This window comes from Aptenodytes patagonicus, chromosome 1, assembly GCF_965638725.1.
Source record: "Aptenodytes patagonicus chromosome 1, bAptPat1.pri.cur, whole genome shotgun sequence".
Lineage (NCBI taxonomy): Eukaryota > Metazoa > Chordata > Aves > Sphenisciformes > Spheniscidae > Aptenodytes > Aptenodytes patagonicus.
This window is the reverse complement of record NC_134949.1, coordinates 165,318,678-165,345,995: the sequence shown is the minus strand read 5'-3', so window position 1 is coordinate 165,345,995 and position 27,318 is coordinate 165,318,678. Positions and strand designations below refer to the sequence as shown.

Sequence of the window (27,318 nt, the reverse complement as noted above, 5' to 3'; positions counted from 1 at the left end):
CAATCTACAAAATATTTTAAGTGAAAGATCAAATTAGAGCAACTTTTCCTGGAGGAAATCAGTTTCTCTTTGTCTCCTGTTCTACAGATCTAGAGCAATTAATAGTTTGAGACATTGGATTAGTGTTAGACCATTAATCTAAATATTTAAAATAGTGACAGATGGTGCCAATACAACACACAGTGTGATCCTGCAGGAAGGAGAGCCCAGCTATGGAAGCGACACCAGTATTCCATATGTTCAGGTTGGTGGTGAACACTTTAAAGAGAAAATGATTTGGTCCCAACAGCAGCAGAATTGCCACAATTCCTACATAAACCAACAAGTTGTCAAACTAGTTCAAGAACCACCCTGTGCCAAATCCCTATGTTTTCAGGCTTTTGTCAGGACACTATTTTCAAACACACAGAAAAATGGCTCCACTGAGCCAAGAGAAGCTCCATTTTCTCTCATTTGTAAAGATGAGAAATCTCTCACCTTTAAGCTCCTGCCAGACTGGCCTTAACCTTTTCTGTGTTGATTTAGGAGGTCACAATTTTTGTTTAAAGAAGTGGTATCTGATCCTTACTTCTAGCGAAAGAAGAAGGGAGAAGCATCCAAGCAGCAACATTCTCCCCTCGCTCTGCTTTCCCCTCCCTTTCCCTGGTCCATGTAAATATGTTGGTTTGTAAACGTTCTGCAAATTTCAGTATGGCTCAAACAACTTTTACAAGACATTAAGAAAAAACACAACCTCCACAGTACACCCCCAACAGTAAGGATGTTATCTTTGGTCATGTGGCTAACACATTACTGCTGCTTCCTGTGTTAAAGTACACTTGCTTTAACATTCCTGTGTACCGCAAACTCTTCCGTTCTCTAAGACTTGATTTGTTCCGCTTTATGGTGACTAACACCAAATTTGAGACTCTTTAATGTAGCCACATTTCCATGAAACTCCCTCTGTGTGGCAACTAACACAGTGGGAAGCCAGTTATCGGCTAAGGATGCTCAAGAGCTGTTACACCACCAACATTAGTTTTGCTGTTTGTCGTATCCTGCTATCAAAGCCTAAAGGATGTTTACAAACCCTATGGACTGATATGCTCTGTTCAGTTGTACAGATATGCTGGAAGAATGGAGAAAAGAAAGGGAGTAAGTACCAGGCTTTGTTCTACAATAAAAATAAATACAGCTGATAAGGGTATTTAGGTAGAAAGAAATGCATCTAGTCAGCAAGAGAGTGTGTAACAAAGTTTTAAGCAGAATGTAGAAAAAACACATCCATTTCAAAAAAGACAAATCATCCAAAATTATTTTTTGCCATTGAGTTATCTAAATAATGCAGTCTAATTTTATTTATTTATTTGAAAATGCTTCGCATCCTGTAACTATGGTAACAATTTGCCTTGCTGAGTGCATCTTTGTTAACGTCCCCTTGCTGTAGTAATGTTTCCATCACCATCTGGCAGTGACAATTTTCTTGCTTGAGTGAAAATTCCTCCGAAGTATAAAAATCAGGCCATTTATTTTTAGAGGGGCTGACTGCCCCAGCTCCTATTGACTTGCAGAGTCACAGTCAGAACCTCTGTAAATTCAGTCATGTGATTTTGATAGCTTAATGAAAGGGATAAGCAGCAGTGTAAAAAATGATTGAGTTACAAAGCTAATCAGTTGTCCTCTTGCCTTTGATAAGAGAGGGTTTATTTTTCAAACTTTTTCAAGAAGTCATGTTTTAAAAACCACGTAGTCCGTCTCACCTCCTTTGCTTCACAGAAAATCAGTGGTATTAAGCAGATGGCAAAATGAACTCCATTATTAATAAGACAGGTTCCAAGAATAACGCATGAAGACTGGGAAACCTTCGGTTTCCATGGTAAATCATTTGACTCTAATACACTTAATAAACATGTTTAACATCACATACTCAGTGGGTCAAATGGAAATAATGTAATCACAGTTATTAGGTCAAATAAATAAGGTAAGAACTCAGAAGAACAGCAAAATACCAACTATGTACTGACAATGAGCCAGGTTGGACAGATATAGAAGCAAGAGTCCTTTCAATCATGGGCCTCCCTCATGTCTACATTTTGGCATTTCAGTAGCTCTTATGAATTCTGCTCTAAAGCAGAAAACAGTATAATTGCATCACAAGTATAAAATAAGCATTATTTTTCAGTTAGAAATAATATAAGTGCTTCTAAACTTTTAATTAAATTAAACTCCTTTGGCCATGGTTCTATTTTGCATATCTGGTTATTAGAAGTCAGTTGATTGATAAATTATTTCTGTATTAGACATTTTCTTCAAAATTGCATAAAAACAGCCAAGTAATCCTTCTGGTTTTGGGGGGAATACAGGTAACCACCAAACTGATGATAGAGCTTAGGATACATTTTATACATATTTATTTATGTCTTTGGTGTACATGAAGAGTACAGACCAGACATAAACATGGGACCACTTTTTTCCAGATCACTCATCCAAGCATGTGCCACTGTTGTTTTCTTCCTTCACAGATCCAGAGCGTAAGACCAGAGAGTGCTGTTCTGCACACTTATATGTGCAGCGAACATATGACAGGCTCCTTTACATGCAAAAATTTGCTTTCTATGTGTGTTCATATAGACAAATCTCTACCTCAGAGTGATTTTTTTTTTCCCCTGAAAGAAAATGTTTTCTGAACAAAAAAGGAATTGACAGTAGCAGCTTAGGCTGGCATTTGGAAACAATGGAGAAAACAGCATGCAGCTTGACAAGAAACATATTGATGGAAGAAATGTATTGATGGTCACAATGGGAGAGTTGAGAGACTGCAATGACTTTCAATTTCTAGGACAACGCTGTAGAGTTTGAATGCTTTGTAGAACAGATATGTTTTAAACTGAGCATATTTAACATGAACACTTGAGAAAGAATCTGAAAAAAACCCAAAAATAGTGAGTCCTGTTCTGCACAGTATCAAATAAGTCATATTTCTCAGTGAGAACTCCTTAAGTTACCTTAGAGAAATGACTAAATGTCTGGTTATCTTTGATGATTCAACATCTCTCAGGCTTGGGGTTTCAATACACCTCCCAAACAGCAATTTTACAAAATCTGGGTTTTTTTAATATCACTGCAAGCTTCCCCTCCCTCACAATGGACTATTCTTTTTTTTTTTTATGCTTATTGAAGAAATATGCTACAAATCTATTAAATATGAGAAAAATTATTTTATGAAAGGACTGAGGAGAAAATTCTCTATTAAATGTCTAGTTTTATTTTTTTAAAGGAGGTTAGCATGTGTAAGACAACGTTGGAAAGGTTAGATAGTCTGTGAGGAAGACCATTACCAATTTCATGACCAGAAAATGCAATGATAGCATGGAGTTCCTTAGGCGAAAGGATAAAGCCCAATGTTTCTGTTTTCTTCTTTATAAGGTAAAGATATCTAATTTTTATTTGGATCATTAATCCCTCTTTGTGTTATAAACTATCATAAAGTGCATAGTTCTTTTCACTGGGAAAAAAGTCATCTGTTGAAAAGAGAAATGTTGCTTCTTCCGGTCTCCTTTATAGAGAAAATTTAATACACATATTTACAATGCAGAAGAAATTGTCAAAAAGGCACATGAACAAAACCAGCAGAACTCTCAGGCCTACAAATTTCTTGAACTGAGATGTGAAAGTAACAATTTACCACACCCCAGCCATGAGCATGGTGCTAAGACAGGTATCTAACTCTACTCAGATGGTTGGGAAGGATCAGCTTCTGATGGGGCCAGTCTCTCTACTGAGCCTGAATAAGTAGCTGGCAGTCATTGCCCATATCTTAGCAAGGCTAAAGGGAGATGGGTTGAATCGTCACCCTGCTTGTCACTCATCTCCAGCAATGCTGTGGAGGTCAGCCATAGCTTCACAAAAGTCAGCAGTGCTGTAACGTGAAGGAAGCAATGGCATGAAGACATGATTTTTTTTGAGCAGCATTAGACTGGAATTCATTTTGAAAGAATCACAGAATAATTTGGGTTTCATTGCATATGCACTACAGGTTTGCCTCACCTCAGCCTCAGGAAAGATAATATTTTGGTAATTCTCCTGCCCTGGAAAGTAGATGCATAAGGCGGCTGCTGCTTCTCTTTGGCTGACATCTATTTTGTTCGGACATCAAGTCCATGACTAACAATTTTCTCTTCACAGTACCTCCAGAATCCCATCTCAGAGTTTAACAAGAGAAATCTCCTCTCTTACTACTGCTATAGAGAATTATAAATAGATCGAAGCAGGCAGAAAAAATGGATGAGCATATTTATAAACTTGTTATAGTCATTATAGGCTAAAAGATCAAAAACAGAGGACACCAGAAATTATTTTAAAGGCAACAATCATTCTATTCATGGTAAAATAAACATAGCATATTTGGCATAAACCAAGAAAATTATAAGCTATGGGTCAAAGAAAAGCCAGCCAAAAGTATACCCCAGCTGCAAAATAAACAGGTATGAACATAGAACTACTATTAATCTGATTTGTTACACCTGAATAGCAGTTTTCAGGTACTGAAGCAATTCAAGCCATGCCATCTTGCTAATTTACATTGTAAAAATTCAATATGATTGAAGAACCAGAGTGTTATTTATAAAAATATATTAAACTTCATACTCTTAAGTATCCATTCTGAAAATCTACCCTTCAGTATTCTTAAGTGTTGCCTTTCATTATTTGTAACAGAAAAATTACAAAAATCTAGCAAATGGCAGAAAATACACCCACACACCTCTACTAAGTATCTACTTATATCCGTAGGAAAGCTTTGCTCAAAAAGGTTTGTTGTATTCTTAGCAAATTGCCGTATCTACCTCATCACATTAGGAGGGTTGTTGCAAACTTTGTTTCCAGGAAACACGGCAAATACAAGACTGACATGCTGCAACGTATATTTTACATTCACGATCCAGCCAGAACAGATACCGGGGCCTTTGCTGCTAATCAGGATTTCTAGGTGCCACAGAGATACCAAGGACTCTCTGGGAGTCCCCAGGTTCCACTGTTCTTCTCCACTCTAGCTGGTAAAAGAGTCACTATTCCACACCCATTCCCATTAGAATCTCTTTCATCCCCAGTACCGAGATAAAGATAATATGCACCAGTATAACCCGGAGGTGGTGGCCACTCCACTATAGGCCAAGAACAACTCTTGAAATTGAAATGGACAACCTTCTAGGCTGCATGGGGAGAAGGCGGCTATCATATCCATAGGTTTTGTGACGGTTATACAGACAAATCACGATGACGTTAAAAATAAAGAGAAAAAAAGAAAAGCAACCCCCTCCGCACCGAGCTCAAGTAAAACTTAACCCACAGTAATTATACATCCTTTTGAAACTTTTAAAGTGCCATTTTTCTTGGCATCTTAGTAGCCTGTGCACTTTCTGTCAAACAGACAGCTCTATTCAATATGTGTCATGTCTGCGCAATAAAGTTATCATGAAAATTAATGGTAATGTTATGAACCTCAGAATAAAAGCAATTAACTTTTTTTCCCAAATGCCAACAGTACAAAGCCTCTACATCTTAATTAGTTCTCTATCATCTTACTTCATATTTTTCCACAACATGCAGTTATTTATTTAAATAAATACACTTTGGAGACTCATTTTCCAGCATGATGGAGTAGTTTTGCTCCACGTTGACAATGTGAATTTAGGTTTTACCCTAGTCTGGGAAGAATCTCTCCACCGAAAGGCTGAACTTCCTTTTAAATGGACCAAGCACAGGCAGATCACCCAAACCCCCTTTGTTTCTGGTTTCACAGTAGAAAGAAAAGAAATATCCTGACCATACGCATCATGTCAGCCCATAAACAACAACAGTATGCTGAGGATTAAAGTTATCCATTATAATGGGTTCTTCTCCTCACCGGGGCGGGGGGGGAGAGATTCTATTTTACTGAGTATCAAAAAGATAAAGTTTATTCTACATTTTCCATTTATTTTCTTGACACACAATCTGTGCAGATCAGTTAAGGTACAGGATCTGATCCCTAATGTGCTCTTTCCAAGAGGAATGCAGATTCACTACTCTGTTGAGGATTTACTGGGTTTTGTTCTTGTTTTCAACTGAAATGGAAAAGCTTTCTGATCATCATGGCAAATACAAATGCAGCTTTTGTTTCTTAATTATCACAGCTATTCAGAACTTGAAAATATGACTTGTTTTTTGCTGTAGCTGTACTATGCAGATCTTAGGGGTGCCATAGAAACTGGAATGATTCACTGGGCAGACATGTTCCTTCTTCGTCAATAGTGAACCAACAACCCAGAACAACACTAAGAAAAATCAGTCTCATGAAGATGGTATCTTTCTTGAAACAAGTTTTTGACACATCATTTGCTTTTCTCTATTCCTCTTGATAACTAAATTCAATAAAACATTTTTTCCATAATCTTTGTGCTGCAGCTATGATGCTTTATATATTTGCTTGATAAACACTGCCAATTTGTATCATTTTAACAAGAGGGCAGAAGTGTGAGCCTTATGGCAGAAAAAAAACTCAAAGACAACATCTTCTGAATAACTTCTGTGCTTTTGGGTGAAATGTTCAGACACTACACAACATGGTACTTTTTAAAGTGTTGTCCTACCCTTAGAAATAATACAACTCCACTGTCTAACAGCAATCTTACCCTTCATTTTATGAGAAAAATCCCTCTAACCTTCAGACAATGTGTTATGCAAGGCTGGGTACAATCTCCTTGTGCCATTCAAACTAATTAAGATTTTGCAACTAGAATTTAAGTTTACAATATTTTGATGAAACTTGACCCAGAAAATCAGGCAGTTCTCTATCAGCTCTACAGTATTAGCTTTTCAAAAAGATAGCACACTCTATGCATGTATTCGATTTTATTTTAAATAGAAGGATGATTACCCTTTCCCCATCACAGCTGTTTTCTCCAAAATCCCACATACAGTAGCCTGTTAAATATTTTAAAAGATAATGGATGACTAGAGGACTTCAGATATCACAATGAGATATAGAACCTGCTCAGTTTAAGTTCAGTCACATTGTGGCCAAGAGTGAGCACAATCTGACCCACTACCTATGTGTCGTACATAATATTTCATTTGCACTCTTTCTTAAAATGCTTCAGGCAATTAACTAACAAAAACTGGGAAGATGTGTTTTTATAAAAAGCAGTAAATAGCACTACAAGGCATCATCATATGATTGAGCACATTCTGTGTTAAGACTGGTAAGTAGGGAGAGACAAAGGAGAAAGGGAAAATTACATACCACTATTTGTGTTAGTTGTAGTCCTCCCTCTTCTTCCACCCTACAAAACAAGATCCCATACAGCAAGCGTTATCTACCTACTAGGAAGCAGGAGGCAAAAAGACTGTCAATCACAGGGGTATTACATACAGTAAACTTCCACCCTTTCTCCCCCTTGTAGTCATTAAAAAAATAGGAAAATGTTTGTAGAATTAGGAAATACACTATTATGGAGAAAGTCAGTATAATGTAAAAAGGGGAAAGAGGGAGGAAGATAGGATGGCAGAAAACAAGACTATGACAAACACAATTATTAGTACGTAATTTTACACTTTTGTATGTCCTGTCTCCTCCCATCCTACAAAACAAGATTCTATACAACAAGCAGAAGTGATAAGAAATGAAACTGGGAGATAGGCTCCTCTTAATTGCCAGCCTGAGGAACTCTTCAGTCAAAATCAACCAGTTTAAGCAATAAATCTTGTTGATAACAATAGTAGCAAGAACTGTATCAAGGATCAGATCTCAGCTTTGTATATAGCAGAGGTTCCTGCCTCAGTCCTTTGGTCTAGAAGATTAAAATGCTTCCAATACACTGCTTATGAACAGGGAGACATCTAAGGTTTTTCTGTACCCAGTGGAGTATCTTCACAGCACTAAGCAATGCTTATTTCAAATATTACTAAAAACTTCCTTTCTCATAGAATAAGACAGACCTCTTCTTCATGTGAGTGTGGTCTAGGTCAGGGAAGATGCAAGTACATCTGATGGCTCTTAAGAAAACCAAGAGGTATAGCAATTCATATATAATGCTGAAAATCAAAGGAAAGAAACACACACTACACAAACAACTTCATCTGGAAGTAGTCGGTTCAGAAAAATAACAAAGTCTGACTCCAACAGGTGTTTGTGTAGAAGCAAATGAAAGGGCTCAAAGAAACTCACACAGAAAATTTTGGAATATCCAGGTTTTGAAATACAGACTATCCTTTCCTTATTGTCTGGCAAGTTGTATCTTGAATAGACCAGGTACAGAAACTTCTTGAGCACTAAGAAGTGGTTTTTGATTATCTTACTGGAAAGGGGAATTAACACCCAATAACTTCAGAGATCACTTGATAACAAAACTATCCTAAAATAAGAAAGCTCAACAGATGTAAAACAGCTTCAATACTTAAAAATATAAAGAGAAACTGATGTTGTCGTTATAAGACAAATATGATGGAATTACTACTAAACAGAGTGAGGTAGGTGCATCAAAGCTGATTATAGATAAGTTCAAGAAGATTGAAAGAATATCCGTTGAAATACATACCTTGCTGCAGGAGGAGATGTCACTGTTTCTACACACATTTAAATCTCAAAGTATAAGTAGGCAACTAAGCCAAAAGGGGAGGAGAGGGGGAGTTAGATGCTCATACATTAACTGGTAAAATGTTACAACAGGTCAAGCTTTAGAAATGCAGTTTCCTGACACCTTAAACACGTTTCTTGTAACTGCTAGTTCCGGATTATAAAAGAGCTGTTCTTGAGAAAAACATAAATCACTCCTCTATATCAGTTCACACAGGAGCTACAGGAGTTCATTCACTAAGCTATAGGAACTGGAATGTAATTAAGCTGTACATTTTGGAATAATTATTACAGTATTGGGAAGCTTGCAAACTTTAGAGAGTGATTTTTTTTTTTTTTTTAAATCTTTATAAAAATTTTATCTACACCAGATGCAAAGGTTGAACATATGAAGGTTAAAATCCTTCAACTCCTTTTGAACTCCCCTTTAGAACAATATAATTAAGTCACAGGGAGTGGACAGAGCAAGAGGGAACAGCAGTATGATGGAAGAAGCAAAATCCAAGAAAAGACTGAAAATAAATATTCATCTTCTATAGGCCATTTTTTTCCCAAGAGTAAACCCAACAGAAGTAAACTTTGAAGGCAGGTTGAAGTTCAAATAACCCAATATATAAAAAAATTAAACTCAGAGTCAGAGAAACTGTGAGAAAATAGAAATGTTCTGTCAGTCCCAAGGAACAGAGCAATTAAAATAGATTGAAAGCAAAATAAATTACCTATTTGCCTTGTTGTAGCTACAAAATACTTTATAAACTTCTATTTTCAGGTAGCAAAGAGAAGATATTTGTTGATAACAGCCAAGAAAACTGAAAAGCCACAAGTCACAAGAGAACAGGAGAACGCAGCACCACCAGGTGACCCACTGGATTAGGGAGGACAAGGCAAACTGGATCCCATAGCTACTGCACATGGGCAAGTGATATAGCTACCATGATACCCAGTAACCTCTGGCTTCCTAAATATGCCGTTCATGGCTGGGTTACCTGAACCAAGCCTTCAAGCAGGCTCACAGTCAGCATCTTGCTACAGATCCAGAGGACACAACACCTCTGCTGTTGCACCTACAGAAATGTTTTCCAGAGGAGAAAGGATGTCAGGTAGAAATTCCAACAAGGAGTATAACCAGGATTGGCGGCACGGAGCTGCGTTTCTGGCTTTTTGGCTGTGGAGCCTGTTTTGACCCTACAGCCACCTTGAGCTCCAGTCAAGTCATGCTTACATACATCAGTCACTGAAGACAGAGGATAGCAGGCTTGGATTTCCCATACAAGTTCAAACTCCCCTCCTTCATACACCTTTTATTCAGCGGGAATATCCTAATAGACTTACGGGAATATCCTAATAGACCTAGCGGTCAGATTACATCATTGTTAAATGCAGTTTGCTGTCAGATACACAGTGCCTGCTCAGATTAATTGGAGTAAAGCCTGCACAGTGTACATAGTACAGAACACTGAAGGAGGCCCAAATCTCACTGCACAGTGCTGGTAACATGAACATAATGCTCTTAGGCCCATAAACTCTGCACTCAGTCATCTTCATTCCAAATAATACACATGATTTTCTCACCAAAAACACGTCAATGGCCATGAAGCCCACAGAGAGCACAGTCAGAGATGTCGTTCGCTTGTGGTGCCTGGAAGATCCTTTAGAATGAAAAGTCTGCCAAAAAATTATATAAGCAATTCCTACAGTGAAAAATTTGTTCTTTGGCAAAAATCACCAAAGCATTGATTTTAGTTAAACATATTTTTACTGAAATGAAATACAGAAATTTTAATAATTCTTTCTCCTACAGAAAAAATGTTTGATCCCAACCAGCTCTACTGAAGTTGCAGAAGCTTTATGGGGAGTGGTGGTTTCCTTATACAAAAGATATAACATGTTGAAAATACCTGTTGAAACACTGCACTCAGTCAAAATCTGAATTGGCCATTTTTTTGGTGGTAAATATCATATCCTAAAGGTTCTTCTAAATTAATCTCAAAATCACTAGAAAGATTTTTTTTTCTCAAAAGAAAACTATCCCACTTGGGAGTTCTCCTACTGATCTGCAAAAGAATTGTTTTTTGGTAAAGTTTTGTATCCATATAAATGTCATTATTTGTACAACAGGTCCCACTGGTCTGAGTAGAAGACAGCCATAATGCTGGATCAGAAGCAAGCAGTGAAGAAACAAAAAGAAAAGCTATTTCTGCAAAAGGGACAGCCTTTTCTAGCTGGGACATGCTCTGTTTAGCAAGTGGTGAATGTACACAGAATAAAGAGTATGGAGTGAATGACTATTAAAAAAGAGAATGACTAAATAATAAGAACAGTTGCAAAAAGACCGCCTATCGGGCAGTGGAGATGAAGGACAGCTCTATCTATTGTAAAGAACAGATCAGCTGCCAGAATATGTGGGGGGGAAATAAAAAGAAAAAAAGCCAAGGAACATACAAGGACTTAAAAAAGGCTACTGAGGGATCATTTAATGATTTAACAAGAAAAAAGCAGAAATGGAAATTTCTCCCAAAATCCTGAAAAGAGACTATGCCCAGCTATATCCGCAGCCTGCATTTTAGCATGACCTCAAGCAGAAGACACACACCTGAAAATAACATTCAAATACTGGAACTCCTCGTTTCCTTGAAAGTCCGTTTGACGAAAGAGGGGAAAAGATTAAAAAAAAGAGAAAAAAAAGAAAAAAACCCAACCAACCCATGAACCCGGGGGCATTGGGAAGTAGACTGAGGAAATGAGACAGCTACAACTGACTGTGCTCTGCCAGGATGGCAGTATACTGGATATTTCTATGACAACATGCAGTGCTCAGAGCTAGTACAATGTAATTTTCCCACTTCTCCAAGAGACAGAGGCAACCTGTGACACATGGGCCAATAACGTCGACAAAAGTTTGAATATGATTTTTTTTTTTCCCCTCAGCTATCTTTAAGGCATGTGCAAAAAGAGATATACCTCATGCCTGGACGCCCCATTGTCCTTTGGAAGCAAAAGGCTCGGGGTCAGAAGCACAAGTGTTAAGAGAGCCGGTGAACTAAGGTAGCGTGCAACTGGACTGTTTATACCTTCCATTTTAAAATTTTCTTTCTCTTTCTGCCTTTCAAGTTGGTGGAGCTATATTGCTTGTTGTATAAAAAGTTATTTTGTGGGCTAAGAGAGGAAGGGACATATGAAAATAAAATTAAGATGAAATTTGAAAAATAGGACAGAAAATTTCTTTGGGTGAGGTTCAACTATCTCTGAAAGATGAGCATAGAGAGCAGTATTGCAATCACCACACAACAACAGCGTCTTACATGTTGGAGGTGGAATAAAGGAAGGAAGGAAGGAAGGAAGGAAGGAAGGAAGGAAGGAAGGAAGGAAGGAAGGAAGGAAGGAAGGAAGGAAGGAAGGAAGGAAGGAAGGAAGGAAGGAAGGAATAAACTACCTACTAGATAAGAGTATGGAGTTCAGCTTTCAGGCCTTTACTCCTATACAGATACTGCTCAAAAAAGTGAAAAAAGTACAAATCTACAATAACAGTAACATTTATTAAATGAAGGAGACCAGACATTTTTCACACATTTCAGATGGGCATGCAAACAACCTTCATGAGACCACACAATTTTGTTTCTCTAGAGTCTTTTTATTTTTAACAGTTACCCTCATAGTGAAAATAATGGTGAAAAGATTCTAGACCGGGGATTTATTTTCTGAGTCAATTAGGCTTATGTACTAGATAGCTCACTATAAATGCACATATTGGAGCATACAGCGCACTGTAGACATTTCATGATTGTTTAGAAAGGTAACTAACCTCCTCTGGTCCAACAGCCTTTATAGCACAACTAAAGTTATTAGATATGCACATAACAGCTCACAAATTGCAATATAATTAGTAATTATTCTCTAGTCACAACAGTTAATCACTCACTGTACTGTAGACAGGCAATGTGTCAAGCAAATACCAGCTGTAAAAATGCAGCCATATAATTAAATTAGTTTATTTATAAATCAGCACCTTTTGCTATCCCAAGTTTGTTTCATAAACAATTACAGTTTGACAATACCACGTTTATTATTTTAAGCCATTTGCACATGAAGACAATTACGTTCAAGGTGCCTTGGGGAACGAAAGAAGACAGCATGAATTCCCTAGGATATAAACACTGTAGCTAAGTGCAGGTCTGATGGGATATGAGCATGGGGACTGCAAGGAACACCAGAAACTCATGAAAAAAAAGTTATTTATATTACTCTACCAGGCTTATCCAAGAAATACTAGAATAACATCATAGTACAACTGACCTCTGTTACAGTTGCTGCACTGACACGTTTAAGAGAGATGCTTCCTCAAGAAATGATGTCATTCCTCAGTTGTATGAAAGCTAGAGCATGTGAATCAACTTTGCTCTCAGTTTTCACAGCACACAGTGGGCTTCTGGACTATAACTGGGCCTCTGTGGTACTACTGCAGTACAAGTAACAGGTCTAACTATACAATCTCTGTGCAAAGCTATTCAGTTGTGGCTGTTTGTCCATCATTTCTTTGAAAAGACTACTTGCTTCTTTAATTCTGCCTCAAGATAAAGACACTTATTTGTAATGTTTTGAGTTGCTGGCCATATAAACATACTTTTTTTGTTTGAGAATACACAATGAATGGTATACTTTCTAATGTAAAGCAGCAATCTAAGTGTGAATCTGATACAATAATACTAAAAAAAACCCCAAACTTCAGTGAATAGCATACAATGGCCATCATGAAAGACAGAAGAAAAAATCCTCTAGAAAATAGATGCAAAAGCTTTTATAAAAAAGAAGAGCAGGAACATGTGATGAGAAGATAAAGTGCTACATGTAGGTTTTACATGAAAGTCAAGAGGGGTGATGACGAGATACCTAACCTGGAGGAGAAAGTGTGATTCCCAACTACACAAGCTGAACCCTCATATGAACAGAGTGAGGAAGCACACGTGGAGGAGAGAACATTATGGAGAGATGGAAAAGAATTGGAGACAACAGAATAAGAGAAAGAGAGTGAGTGTGTGTGTGTGCGCGCGCGTGTGTCAGAGGGAGACTGACATCAAAAGAAATGAAAACAGAAGATAATTGAGGAGGGAAGCAGACATTTAAAAGAGCTGAAAATAGATTTTAAGAGAGTATAATTAGTCTCAAAAAGAAGAAATACATGAACAAAACATCCACACAGTAGGCAGAGTGCAAGTAAATAAATTATACTTCAACATCTTTCTAGAAATCTCAGTATTTCTGTAGCTCTCAACAGCACACTATTCTGACTGCCTAGAATAGTTTTTAGAACCTATAAAAATTATACAATACATCTATGTGTTTAGACACAGCATTTAAATGGCTAAGGTTGTAGAACTGCGTTTGAATACTTAGATCTTTTTGTATGCTACGATAATTCACTCTCACATGTAACAACTGGGCTGTTTTTAAAATTTGTACCCCCCAAGCATTAGAATAGGAACTAAGCTGACTAACATCAGTCGTAGAAGTGTTGATTATATCCCCTTAGTGCATTGCTCATTAACTTTTTCTTCAAAGAATATTATGTGCTAAAGCAATAAGAACACATTATGTTGGGCTGTAACAGCTTGAATCCAGGGCTGGCATTTTGTCCAGTCTGCATATCAGACAGCTGTTGAGTGGTACCTAACTTGCATCAGCAATTATTATGGGTCCAGCACATTGTATAGAATGACAAATGTCTTGTTTATTTCCTAATCTATTTATTTTTTAAAAAGTCTTGGTTCTTTAACTGAAAAATCTCAAGAATGGGCTCAAAAGGAAAGAAAAATAAATGGCACACTCCACGGAAAATGAAGTACCTACCTGTCTCCTGTACCTTTTAAAGCCCCTTCTTTTTGCAGTATGACTCACCCTTTGTAAGTTGTAACTTGCTACATAAGACTAGTGATTACAGACTAGATTTGTGCACATTCACTTGGTCCTGCTATAACTCTCCAATGAGTGAATAAATGAATACTGAGCTATCTCCTCTACATGCTAGCCTCAGAAAAGACCATTAAGAAATGCTTTGCAGATGATTTTTCTAATTGCCCAGCTTCCACTTGGGTACCTAAAACAGATTTTCCAAAGTGCTTAGCGACCGACATATTTGGCATCTTCAAAAAAGCTGTTGTCTTATTTTGATAGCTGGATAAGATTGGAGTATCTTGCTGGTGTTTTAGAAAATGAAAAATCTAGTTCAGGAAACCCAATCTTCTTCCACACCAAGTGAAAAATACCTTAATGGTACTGGAGTTAGTTTGAACCTTAAATATATTTTCCAGCATGATGTCCAGGTCTGCAAACATGTTAAGTGGAAAAAGATACAGCCTGCTACACACCTTCTTGACTTTTGTGAAATAATAAGGAAGGACAGTATAAGACATAATAAAATTAAAATACAAGGCAAGAATCTGCTCACTTCAATGTTCTCAGAGCTACTGAAAAATAAAGTATATTTACCAAGTGAATAAAACATGATAGTTCCTAATATGTACAACAAAATTCTCATCTGGGTTAAACACTTTATTACCCTAGACTGATTGAAGATTTTAATTTCCTAACCAGCTGTCCTTCAAAACAGTATAATTTAATCTGGCTTCACATCCCACTATTAAATTTTTCCCAGTTCTTAGGTCTAGTGTTAAGAAAAATTTTTGAATGGATTTCCACCTCAGAGAGTCTCAAAATTTCTTGACAAGTAAGGCAAACACAACAAAATTTGATTTCATATCAGTCAACATAGTAATCATACACATCATAGACTTGCAGCAGCAAAGTCACCCAAAGGCAGGCTACCTATATTCCCACAAATGAACCCCAAGATGTATGCGATCCTCTCTGCCCTGTAACGCTGCTCCCCCTAAACCTGCCCATCATTAGGCAACAGGTGGCATCTGTAATCACCTGGGAATGGCAGAGTCCAGCATGTCCGCGTGTGTGTGGTATGTACTTTCTCCCTTGTTTATCACGTATGAACTTTGTTTATATACCAGGGAACACTAACAGCCAGCCAGATGACGTGTAGCGGTATAGGAAGTGGGACCTGTCACTGTTCGTCATGAGTTTCTGAAGCCAGCAGTGTCTCCTCCCATTCTCTTTGTGGAGTTTCCTCAGAGGAGCAGAGGAGCGGTTAAAGGCAAGCAGCACTGGGCGCTGCCTAGAAGAGGATATGCATTTCTGAGCTCAAGGAGTCAGGTCCTGCAAAGTGAAGCGCTCCCTGCAAAGTCTGAAGGACTCTTGGCACTTCTCAAGACAACATGAGTTGCTGGAGTTCAATTTAAAGAAACCTCTGAGAGTCTTAGCTGGTTTAGAAAATAACATCACCAGTTCTGTTTTAACATTGCATCTCAAAAGATGTAAAGTAACCTGGAAAAAAAATTATATCACCCAAAAAGGAAAATGCCTAATTTAATAACATCGACATCTGAGTCACATGAGCTGGAATATTATAGCTAAAAAATCAGAAGTCAAATGTCTTCCAGTTTATAGGTGATTAAAACCACAAAAGATAAATATTGTGCAAATAAATACAAATGAACACTTTTCTTCTTTGAGTGATCTGATTGTAGTCAAACAATTACATACACATCCATAGGAACTAAGAATTTATTTTTGTAACATGAAGGCACACCACATCCAACACTTCAACTTAGAAGAGTAATATAATCACTGAAGAACAGCTGAGAATTTTAGCTAACATCTTACATGCTACATCTCACCACCACCACCCCCTGCTGATTCAAAGGAACCTCTTCTGTACTTACACGTATGCAAGGAGTTATACTAGGATATAGGTTGCTATAGGTTCACATTACAAACCATCACATGGATGGATATTCAGAATGTATCATCACAGTTAACACGTAATTATTAAGAAAATCAAAAGGCAGCAGACCACGCAGTTATGAAAAAGATTGTATCCAGATTTTAGGGATTTAATTATTATACTCAACTGCAAATTTAAGACGATAAATGAACTAGGTTTTTTTTCAATCAGTATTTCAGCTTAATCAATAGCTTGCACAACAGGCCACAGCTTCAGCACATTCTCTTGATTTAAGCACTTTTAATAATGCAGTGTAAAATATAGTTAAATTATTCTGTTGTAAACTACTGTCTTTGGCTCTGGAAAACAGAAAGCTTCCAAATTCTACCCAGTTAGCAATTTTTCACTAAGTTCTATATGAAATTAAGGTTTCCAAATTTTATTGACGCTTTTCATACTGTTAGGAAATTCTTTGATAACTATTAAGGATAAAGGGTCTCACTTAAAAAAAAAAATACAATTAAATAGAAAAAAGAAAGCGATAAGATTTTCCTCTTCCCAGAAAAAATGTCCCTCTTAGCTGGCAGCAGGAAGAGTGACAAATCAGCTGTTCCTGAATTGAGACAAGAGGAAATCAGCTGTTATTGACATAGAGGGACGATGCTGCCACGCTTCAAGGAGACTGTGTGTCCAAGAACACTAAACCTTCTGGACACAGTGTCCCCACATGGGACTTACTCAGCCCACTGTGAAACTGCCACATGTTAAGTCACTTGAAGCATGTGAATGCAACTTTTTCAGCCTTATAAAGCCTCTTATATGGGATTTCTGAAGCCAGTAGGACTTCAGCAGCTTGTCAGATAATATTTTTTTTTTTATTATTAACAATCAGGAGAACTTGCTGTATTTGAAGAAATTGACTATTGGCCATGTTTCTCACTGCGGTAAGCACGCTTTACAGAGCAATGTCAAGGAGTATTCGCAAAATGTTTTCTTCTGTACATACAGCTTCAGCTTTCATAATTGCTCTCTCCCTCAGTTCTTGGGCTCGAATTCATCTCAGCAAGATATTCTCTTTAAGAAAATCTATTGAAATGAAGAGTGGAAGTGACACCTGCTTATATTTTCTTTTAAAGCACCCTTCAACCCCAACCCACAAAAATCCCAACTAAACAAAACCCAGAAGAGTGGATTACTTTATTATCTGTAAAATTCTTCCTGTTGATTGAGGCTGAAGGAGTACTTCTTGCTTTGTTACTATGAAAAGCAAAAATACAAGGTCTTTAATGAAGCTTCCAAAATATATCTTTTTACTACAGAGTGAATCAATTTACTACGGAGTGAAAATTACCAGGGTGATAAAAATTTACTATTCTCAGAATAAAGGGAAAAAAAGTATTTAGTTATTCATTCTGGTCAAGACATATGATACAAAGAAGACATGTCTACAATTACGTTATTGCCACTCACATGAAAAATAGCAATCAGAAGAAAATAGAAGAAATTGAAATTTTTCTTCTCATAAGAACATTTACTTTATATACTATAAAGACCTCCTACTGGTCAAATTTCAAAATAAATATCAGGTGTCCACCATCCAAAGTAATTTGAGGGAGAAGACACAGCAAAGGAACTGGTTTCCGGTTATTGTCTCTGACATTATGAAAAGGTAAGAGTCCAAGGGGTACAACAGGTCAGACATATTTCTGCTCAGCAGCCACTTAATCTGCCGCTCCAGAGCATCCTCCAGAATACAAAATGATTAGACACCATTAATCAGGGTAAATTTTGCATCCCTGTAAAGTCCTTAAAAGCCTTGCCTCCAAAACCCACTTCCTTGCAGCTGGGGAGGCCACAGTCTAGAGCCACCTTCACAGGAAAAAACATCTGACTGCTCCTTGTCCTCTCTGGAGGACAGTGGTTCTTTGCCCATACCTCTCCTTCTCTCTCCTTGTAGACCAGCAGTTATCAGAGGGTTTAGCCCACGCTGCACTTTGCCCTGATGCTGCTTAGGGTCAGGCCACAAACCAGAAAGTGGCACTAGGACAACAGAAGTCAGATCCACCAGTGTCAGCCAAATCTGGGGTCCTGGCCACAGCTGTCCTGCACATCACTATCAGGATTTCCCCTCTCCACGGTAATGAAGAATTACCAGGGATGCAGGAATAGTATCTTTGTTAACAAGTATTTGTTGATTGTTAACAAATGGTACAAGAGAAATGACATATTAAAGCTCTTTACTCAGTTTTTGCTGTATTTTTTGTGATGAGGAGAGGGTATGACTGTTGTCCTTTTTGCTGTCTTCATAACCCCCTTGCCTTTTGTCCTCCTGTCCTTTCATATTTTTTCTGTCTTCTTTTTTAAGCTCTACAACCTATTTCTTATTCCCCTTTCTCCCTTCCCACAGATGTGTTTTTTTCAGTTTCTAAAGCGCTCCTAGAAACCAGAGTTGGGAAGGCAAATCTGAAGATGCCCAGCAATCTCAGTCAAAATAGCAACACTAAATTGCCACCTTTGCCCCACAAAAAGACTTTGCAGAAGACATTCGTGTTCAAGCAAAATATTTAAGATAGATACCATTGCAGAGGCAGCACAAATGCTCTTTGTTTTGGGCTGTAACTGTGTGTTGCACTAGGAATTGTACCCTGTGATGAATGGTGGGAAGCCTGAGCACTTGTATTGAAAACAAAACAAAAAATAATTTGAGGCTTTGTTTTTAAATGAAAATTGACAGAGTATAGTTACTCTTCCAGAAAACAAGAATCTGATTTTGTGAAAAATTTGATATTTCAAAAGTATGGGATCTTTTAAACTTTCCTTCGGGATAAAATTAAAATAGAGTTGGCTGAAGAAAATATGAATGCAAATTATGGAGGAGAAAATTAATTGTGGAAGAAAAAAAACACCTTTCAAATATCAGACTAGTGATATTGTAGAACATCTTGCTTAGAAGAGTAGTGGAGAAGAAGAAAAAAATATCATTTTCTGACATGGAACAATTTAAAAAATGGATAGCTATGCTGCCTGTAACAATAAGAGGGTAAAACTGCATAAGTCCCTCAGTCATTGTATTCTCAAATTCCTGACAACTATGTCCAAACAAAATGATTCTCCATGACTCTGGTAAAGTCAACATAAAATTAAAATCTTGCAAATAATATAGGAAATATAAAAAAGTGAAAGTTGTAATCAAATTTTTGAGACAAGTGAGAGGGAAGAAAGTGCAGGAAGATAATGATAACAGAGCTATTTGTTCCAGTTACTCGTATGCAGCAGGAACATGAAAAGGCAGGAGGTTAATTATACTCTGTAAATAATGTTTTCAAGAGAACAGCTTTGGTAAGTGTAATAGGTTCTCTGGAATTGCAACCATTATTTATTGCAACCGCCTGTCCAGAAATACATATTTGCTGCAATATATATGAAAGAAGTGATACATACCTTATTTTAAACAGAAGTCTCAATTCCTAGATAATAGCAACAATTCCCATGTGCAATTTTATCTATATTTCTAAGTTTCCCCACCTTCAGTTTTGTGACTCAATATTATTATTCCTTTTAGCTTTACAGTCTGAAACATTTCAAATATATGACAGCATTTCAGAAAACCACCATGACACCCAGCTACTCCGCACAATGAGTGAAAGCACCATCGCACACAGCAGTAAATCACTGTTTGTCTTCCACAATAACCACGTCGTTTATACGCCGTTTATGTGAGGTTTTGTAATATCATTCAGAAGAGCACTATAAGCAATATTGTAACTTCAGCACTGCCAGCGTGACGCTTACATTTTCACGTTAACTGATGTTTTTGCCTCTGAGAAGTAGAGATATGGTTACTGATATCAGATAAACTTGGAAACACCAAAATAAAAGCGCTGTTGATAACACAGTTTGGATTAAATCACTCTTATCTGGACAGGGAAGTGCCAATGATAAATTCAAGAGAATAGAAATGACGACGGGCTGTGCAAGTGCAGAGGTCGTTCTGTGCACTCTCCAGCCTCTTCTTTGGCTGCAGCTGCCCAACTCCGTAGGCCCCCTTGCCCGGTGTCTTTGCTCAGGAAACAGGGAAAAGAAGACCACACGCAAGTAACAGAAGACTTGCACATTATGATGGTGAAAAAACACAAGCCATGTCACAAGCCAAATTTATATACGTAAATATACATACCTTTTTATCCACTAATCTATGGAATTTAGCGCCTCAGACTCTTGCTTTGCTGCATATACAGTACAAGTTTACACGGGATAGTTTTGATTCATCTACTTTAACACTGGAGCAAAAATTGAGAGATGATGCTTTACATATTTAAGAGGATTAATTTCAGTTAATAAAACCTTGGAACAACCTCAGAGCAAGTTATTAAATAGAAATGACCGAACATTTTTAGAAAAACTATAAAAAGCTAGTTAAAAATGCATGTGATCCTGTTTTCTTTCACGTAATTGAAGCATTATACAGTTAAACAGTTCATTTAAATGTATATAGTGCTGAATGAAGAAAACTTACAGTAATTCAAGCTTGCATTTACTCGTCTATGTACAATAATACATGAAATAAGCAGAAGGAAGAGAAAAATCAGAGAGGCAAATCTGCTATAGGTCATATAGTCATGCAGCTATTATGAGAAGCCACAGAAAACTCTTTATCCATTAAGCTATGGAATAAAGCCAGATTACTTTCATGAAAATACAACGCTGAATAGAAAACAATCTTGCACAGTTCTATCTGAAAGAAAATATCTTTTTAGGTATAAGGAAAACAGAGAAAAGGAATGGATGAAATGGTAGGAAAGAATGGTGCTAAACATGGTTAAGGGCAAAAACCCCAGGAAACACCTAATTAACAAAAAAACCCCAGTTTTGTTCTTTTTTTTTTAACTAGTGGTAAAATCCTATTATTTTTCTATGTTCTATAAATATCTATAAATATTTTTATATGTTCTATAAATACAAATAACTATAAATACCATCATGGGACCAGTCCTCAAAACCAGGTTGTTCCTATGTTTTCAAAAGTTTCATAGGTTTTTGTCTCTTCAGAAATAACCTTATAGGTGATACTTACAAATGAGTATTTTGCAATTAAAAAAAAAAAGTATTTTAATGGCTGTCTGAGTGTGCATGTAAGAGAAAGCACATTATCCTTTACATACTTAAGGCATATAGAGTATAATGGCCATTTTACTGCTGAAAACCTCACGCTGTTCTGGAAGCCCATGCTCTTGACAGTGTACATGGCTACTTGCACCAAAGATGCCTCTAACTCCTATCTTTTCTTATATTGTGCCCCAGCTGCTTTTTGGCAAAGTGAGAGGAAAAAGCACAACAACAAGTAAAAACTGTTTTCATCCATAATTTGTTTCAGACCTCTAAAATCTTTTCACAAGGTTGGATGGACCCAGCACACAACTGGCAGCCTTAAAAAGAAAAGGTACTACAAAGGAGAGACATCCTGGTTAAATCCCTTGTCTTTGGACAAGTTCAACAGACAGGACTTTAGCAGAATGTATCTATAACCTCTGGGTGGACCCTGAAAAAAAACATCTTGGCTACTTTAGAAACCAGTAGTTATTTATCTGCAGTATTATTAGAAACTTAAAACATTTGAGAAGGGTAGACTGTAATGATTTTTTTTTATTATTATTATTGATATAGGTGAACCCACATGTTTACACCAATACAAGAGTCAGATTTCTGGCAAAAAACTTTGGTTTTAATCCTCTGAGATGTAATGGACAAAACAAAGAACACTATCTATTGAAAACAAGCATTTGCCCAAAGAAACGAACCAACCAACTTTCAGATGCTCTGTTAGAGCAAAAGTACAGCAGACTTGTAATCCTAACCTGTATCTTTGTTTTACTTGGCAAATAGCATCTACATGATATAGAAGCATTCAGAAGTTAAACTTAACAAAAAAAAACCCAAAACATTTTCAACTAGTTTCTGGATGTACCTTTGGAAATGGCAAACTTTTTTATCAGCCATTGGCTTATAAGAACAATTATTTGCAATATCAGATGGTTCAGCATTTTTTCCCATAAAAAATTCCTGAAATAATGTGAGTGATAAAATTAAGATCATATTCCATTGAACACGTTTACAGCTTTCTTCAAAGCATCATCTCCACTAAACCACTATGATTCAGGTGAGGTGTGTGTTGGGGGAAGCTACCCAACAAAACAATGAAACAAAGCACCCACACTCCGCCTCCTTTATGTTGCTTCACCATCTTTTTCTTATTTTCCACACTTTGGCCCACTCATCTGAATTTGTTCCAACAGTGATATTTCGTTTTACCACTAAAAACAAAAATTGAAACTCTTCTAGATAATGTTGAACAAAAAGCATAAATAAAACTAAAGGAGTTGCTCAACAAGCTATTCTGTTTTTTCTAAATGCACTAGTAGAACAACAAAACCCCAAAATACCCTAAGGCAGTGAATGGTTGCACCTTTCCAACTACATTTACAAAATATTATGACACACAAGACAACTCTGAGAAAGAGTCAATAACCTGGAACAGAAGACATGTTATTGATACTACCATAAAGCTGAAATAATCCTGTTCAATACATACCAGGGCTGTTAAAAAAGAAATAAAACTCACCAGCACTCCTTTTTATTTACTTACAGTTGAAGAAATTTAATTTGGAGATAAAAACAAGGACCCCACCATATACTCATAAAAATCAGTACATTGTAAGATCAGCTATTTTCAGGTTATTAAGTAATATATAACACTTACTGCTGAATCATTTAGAAATATAAAACAAAACTATTGGCTAGACAGTCCACATAAAACAAAGGCCTTTAAAAATATATCAGAGAATAGAAAGATCTTGAACATACAAAGGAAAAATGGAATTTAGTTTGTATAATCTTCTGTTTTCTTCCTATATACAGATTAATTAATACAAGCTCTGTTAATCTAGCTAATGCATCATTGGATTAACTTGGATGCAAGTAATTGTATCTGCTTAACTTCACAAGTTTTCAAGGTATATCCAGGGCATCACAGTTATTTATTTCCATAATGCTTCATTATTTTAATATTTTTTCTTTTACTTCAGCTTGTGCTGAAACAAGTAATTAGAATAATAATGCAAAATACTAATACAAAAAAATCCAGTTGCTATTAGACCACTGAGACATACCATATTTGAAGACTTGAAACCAAGCATCACTAATTATCACAAAAGTTTTTTCTCCTGCTAACAAGGGAAAAATAAATTAGATATGGGAGAGCTATCTGAAACGAGTAACGTGAAGAACATATGAAGGACACAAGATTAGAAGGCACACCGCTCAGAGTTCCAGCCTCTGTTTATTTGTCATTTGTTATATATTTTGTGTCATTTTTAGGACTCATAAAGGAAAGGCTTGATAGATTTGGGGTGGGGGGGGAGCAGGAAGCCTGCAGCTTTATATAGACAATCCAGGTGAAGACAAGTATGTTCAGATCCCAAAGACAGGTGGTAAATAATAGTGGTAAATAATGGAGGCAACATTATTTGTTATCTCTTTGTTTCATATGACTAAAAATTGGAACAGGACACTGAAGAAAATGCAAAAAGACTAAAACGTGAAGAGAAAACAAGATTAAAATGAAAACTAATGTGATGTTCTCCTCTTTTGTTTTTCTGGTGATGAAGAACCGTTATTACCTTAAGTGAGGGGTAAGACAAAGACTAACATCTTTCGAGACTTGGATTTAGTTTATGCTTTAGATGAAATTAAGTCACAGGCTTTCTTCAGTTCAGATGCTGAATCACATTTAATACTGCCAGGGATTTGTTGTTTTATTCACATGCGTGTTCATCTTTCATTACCATAGATTCTGTCACAAATGTTAGGACAACATGAATTCCCTACTTGGATAGCCACCAATTACTCACTGAATTTGTTATATCATACATGAGTAAAAAAGAATTAACAAGCCAAAATGAATATGACCTTCTTTGAACAGTTCTGATCTCTTATTCCAACTACAAATTTCAAGGTTTTAATGAACCATATTTAATAAAGAAAAAATATATATAGGAGAAGGAATAGGCATGAAGATGGCTATGTCAGATTCTGGTTTGGTTTTGTTTTGTCCTTTTTATAAAGCTTATGTAAATCAGATTTGATGTTAAGATCATTAAAAGGAGTTGATGGGGAACGAAAAATATAATTGATGAAGCCTTAAATGTTTATTTACCATAAGCTGACTTGCAAGATACTAGTCTGCTATGACAACTTTTCATTCCTCATTATTATTTTTATTTAAACTATGTTGGCTACTGCTCAGAAATGTTAATTGAAATTAGGAGCTTTCTCCCACTTCCTGCATATTTCACTCAATGATCTAAGAGCAGCTTATCAGCAATTCTTCCATGCAGTGCAGGGTGATACTGTCTTCTTTTTTAAAAAAAAAAAAAAAAAAGAGAGAGAGGGAACAGATGTGAAAAGACGTCAAAATAATGATTTGCCAAATCCAAACATTTGGCTGGAACACATTTGTCACTTTTCACAAGAAGGGTTGTTTTTTTGGTTTTTTTTTTTTTGAGGTGGGGAGCGGAAAGAAAAAAAGGAGGAAAAAGAAAGCCTAGAGAAGTAATGTTTAAATAACATCCCCAGCAAGGGCAATACTTGGAATATGGAGACCCCATTTAAGATCCACTTGCTGCAAAACTTAACAGGAGGCACTTTTTAACATTGGTGTCCATGCCCCGGTGAATGTTGATTATCAGGCTCTTTTTGGTCCAATGACTAAATATAGTAAAATGGCAAAAAAATTGCAGTTATGTCTTAACTGGATGATTAGCTATTCTGTGACGGATGCACATGCCCGTCACCTCATCTCCAAACATTCAGTCCTGCTGCAGAATAGAATGCATTTAAATTCAGACATGTCCTATGGACAGGGAAACTACTCCTCCGAACTCTTCGTACATACCACTTTTACTACAAAGAATTTTATATCAAAGGTGATCAAAGGACTGGGAAGCCTGCCACATGAGGAAAGGCTGAGAGAACTGGGTTTGTTCAGCCTTGAGAAAAGAAGACTTAGGGAAGACCTTATCACCATATTCCAGTATTTAAAGGGTGGCTACAAAGAAGATGGAGACTCCTTTTTTACAAGCAGTGATGTGGAAAAGATGAGGGGTAATGGGTACAAGTTACTCCTGGGGAGATTCCAACTGGACACAAGAGGAAAATTTTTCACAATGAGAACAATCAGCCATTGGAATAATCTCCCCAGGGAAGTGGTGGATTCCTCAACATTGGACACTTCTAAGAGTCAGCTGGACAGGGTGCTGGGCCATCTTATCTAGACTGTGCTTTTCCCAGAAAAGGTTGGACCAGATGAACCTTGAGGTCCTTTCCAACCTGGTATTCTATGATTCTATGATAGGTTTTCTTTTATACAGTGACATTAAAAATGCCACACATCATGCAATAAACTACAAAAAAGCATCACCTTTAAAGTGTATTCAGACTCCACTTAAGCATACATCCCACTTGTTAACATTTTAATTTGCAACAAATATTTGTAATTAAAATTACTGTAAATTAAGTATAATGACATTACTCAACAAAAGTCAAAGTATGATTCACCACACAATACTGTTTTCCATAGCAACTGCTAAAAAAAATTATTATTACACACGCACACTCATATATACATGTATACTCATAAAAGGAAAGCTAATTCTCTATTGTTTCCTAATGATGCAGCCAAAAATCTAGGCCATATGCAGTGAAAATTAAATTTAAGAAGATCTGCTTAGAATGGATAGCTAGTTTTCCTTTTTCTTGGGGGGGTGGGGTGATTGTGTTTTTTCTTTTAAAGAAAATGAAGAAAAACATTATTCAGATCCAGCAAACAATTGATACAGGAAAGGAAAAAATAAAATCCCCAAACTCAGCCATTGGTTGCTTCCATTCCCATAATGCATTTTGGATTTTTGGCGAAAGTTCAGATTAAATTCTGTTGAAAAATATTGGAAAATACTGGAAAAATTTCAGCATTTTAATTAAGTTTTACTTTGAAGTGTTAAATAAGCTAGGATTCTTCATCCTCGACAGCAATACTACTGTGGGTGGGGAGCATAAGAGTTTTCTGTAAACTCAGGAGTGCCATAGAGAAGGTAAAAAGAGAGCAAGTGTAGAACAACTATGACACCAAATGAAGCTGGGAGAGGGCAGGTATGAAAGAAACAAAATTCAGTGGTCAAGCTCTTTGTCACTGGATAACGTAGATGAATCAAGGCATAAACAGGCTGCAAAACTGATTTGACCAGTTCTCAGGCAAAAATTCAGAGTCAAATTAAATCAAAAAATACTGCCTCTGTCTTCAGAAGCCCCTAAACTGCCTGTCACTGGAAAAGGACTTTCTGGAAAAAGTATCCCTACCTGCCCACCCTGTTCTTATTGTTCCACAAATACCTATTATTGAGTGATGGCAAACAGAGCCAGGTGGACCTTTGGTTTGAACAAGTAGAGTAATTTTAATGCTGTTACATATAACTGCCTGCATACTTGCCTTTAGATAACCATAATCAGTCCCAAAGAAGCAAATGCTCAACATACCATCTAGGAAAAAAAGCAAGCACAGCTCTGGCCTGAGCAGAAGCCATCACCGTGCCATAAGGCACGAGCCGGGGTGCCACGTGCGGCAGCAGGGAGGCAGAGAGGACTTCAGCCTGCCTCTCCCTCCTCCTCTCAGCACAAATCTGGACCAGGAAGCACGCAGGGCACCCATGAAGAGCAGCCATGCTCCCACAGTGTGCCAGCGATGATCGTCCTTCAGTTGATCATATGCCAGTATATTTTTAAGGTCCATCGCAAACACGTTCACAAGAGGTATTTGCTTTAGAATAGCAAAAGTGTCGCTTTTAGCAATACAGACAAAGTCAGCTCGATAGAAATAATCAAATAC

At 37.0% G+C, this 27,318-nt stretch overlaps 1 protein-coding gene across 4 annotated transcripts in view; it reads right to left on the bottom strand.

The window, feature by feature from the left end:
• The window catches only part of FGF14 (fibroblast growth factor 14), a 422,495-nt gene that overhangs the window by 175,164 nt on the left and 220,013 nt on the right, over positions 1 to 27,318 (bottom strand). Inside the window, exon 2 of one of the 4 annotated variants that reach the window (XM_076361460.1) lies at positions 7,262 to 7,301. The exons of the other annotated variants lie outside the window; for them this stretch is intronic. The gene's annotated coding sequence lies outside the window, so the exon portion shown is untranslated. The remainder of the gene's footprint in view (positions 1 to 7,261; positions 7,302 to 27,318) is intronic. 4 annotated transcript variants of the gene reach the window in all.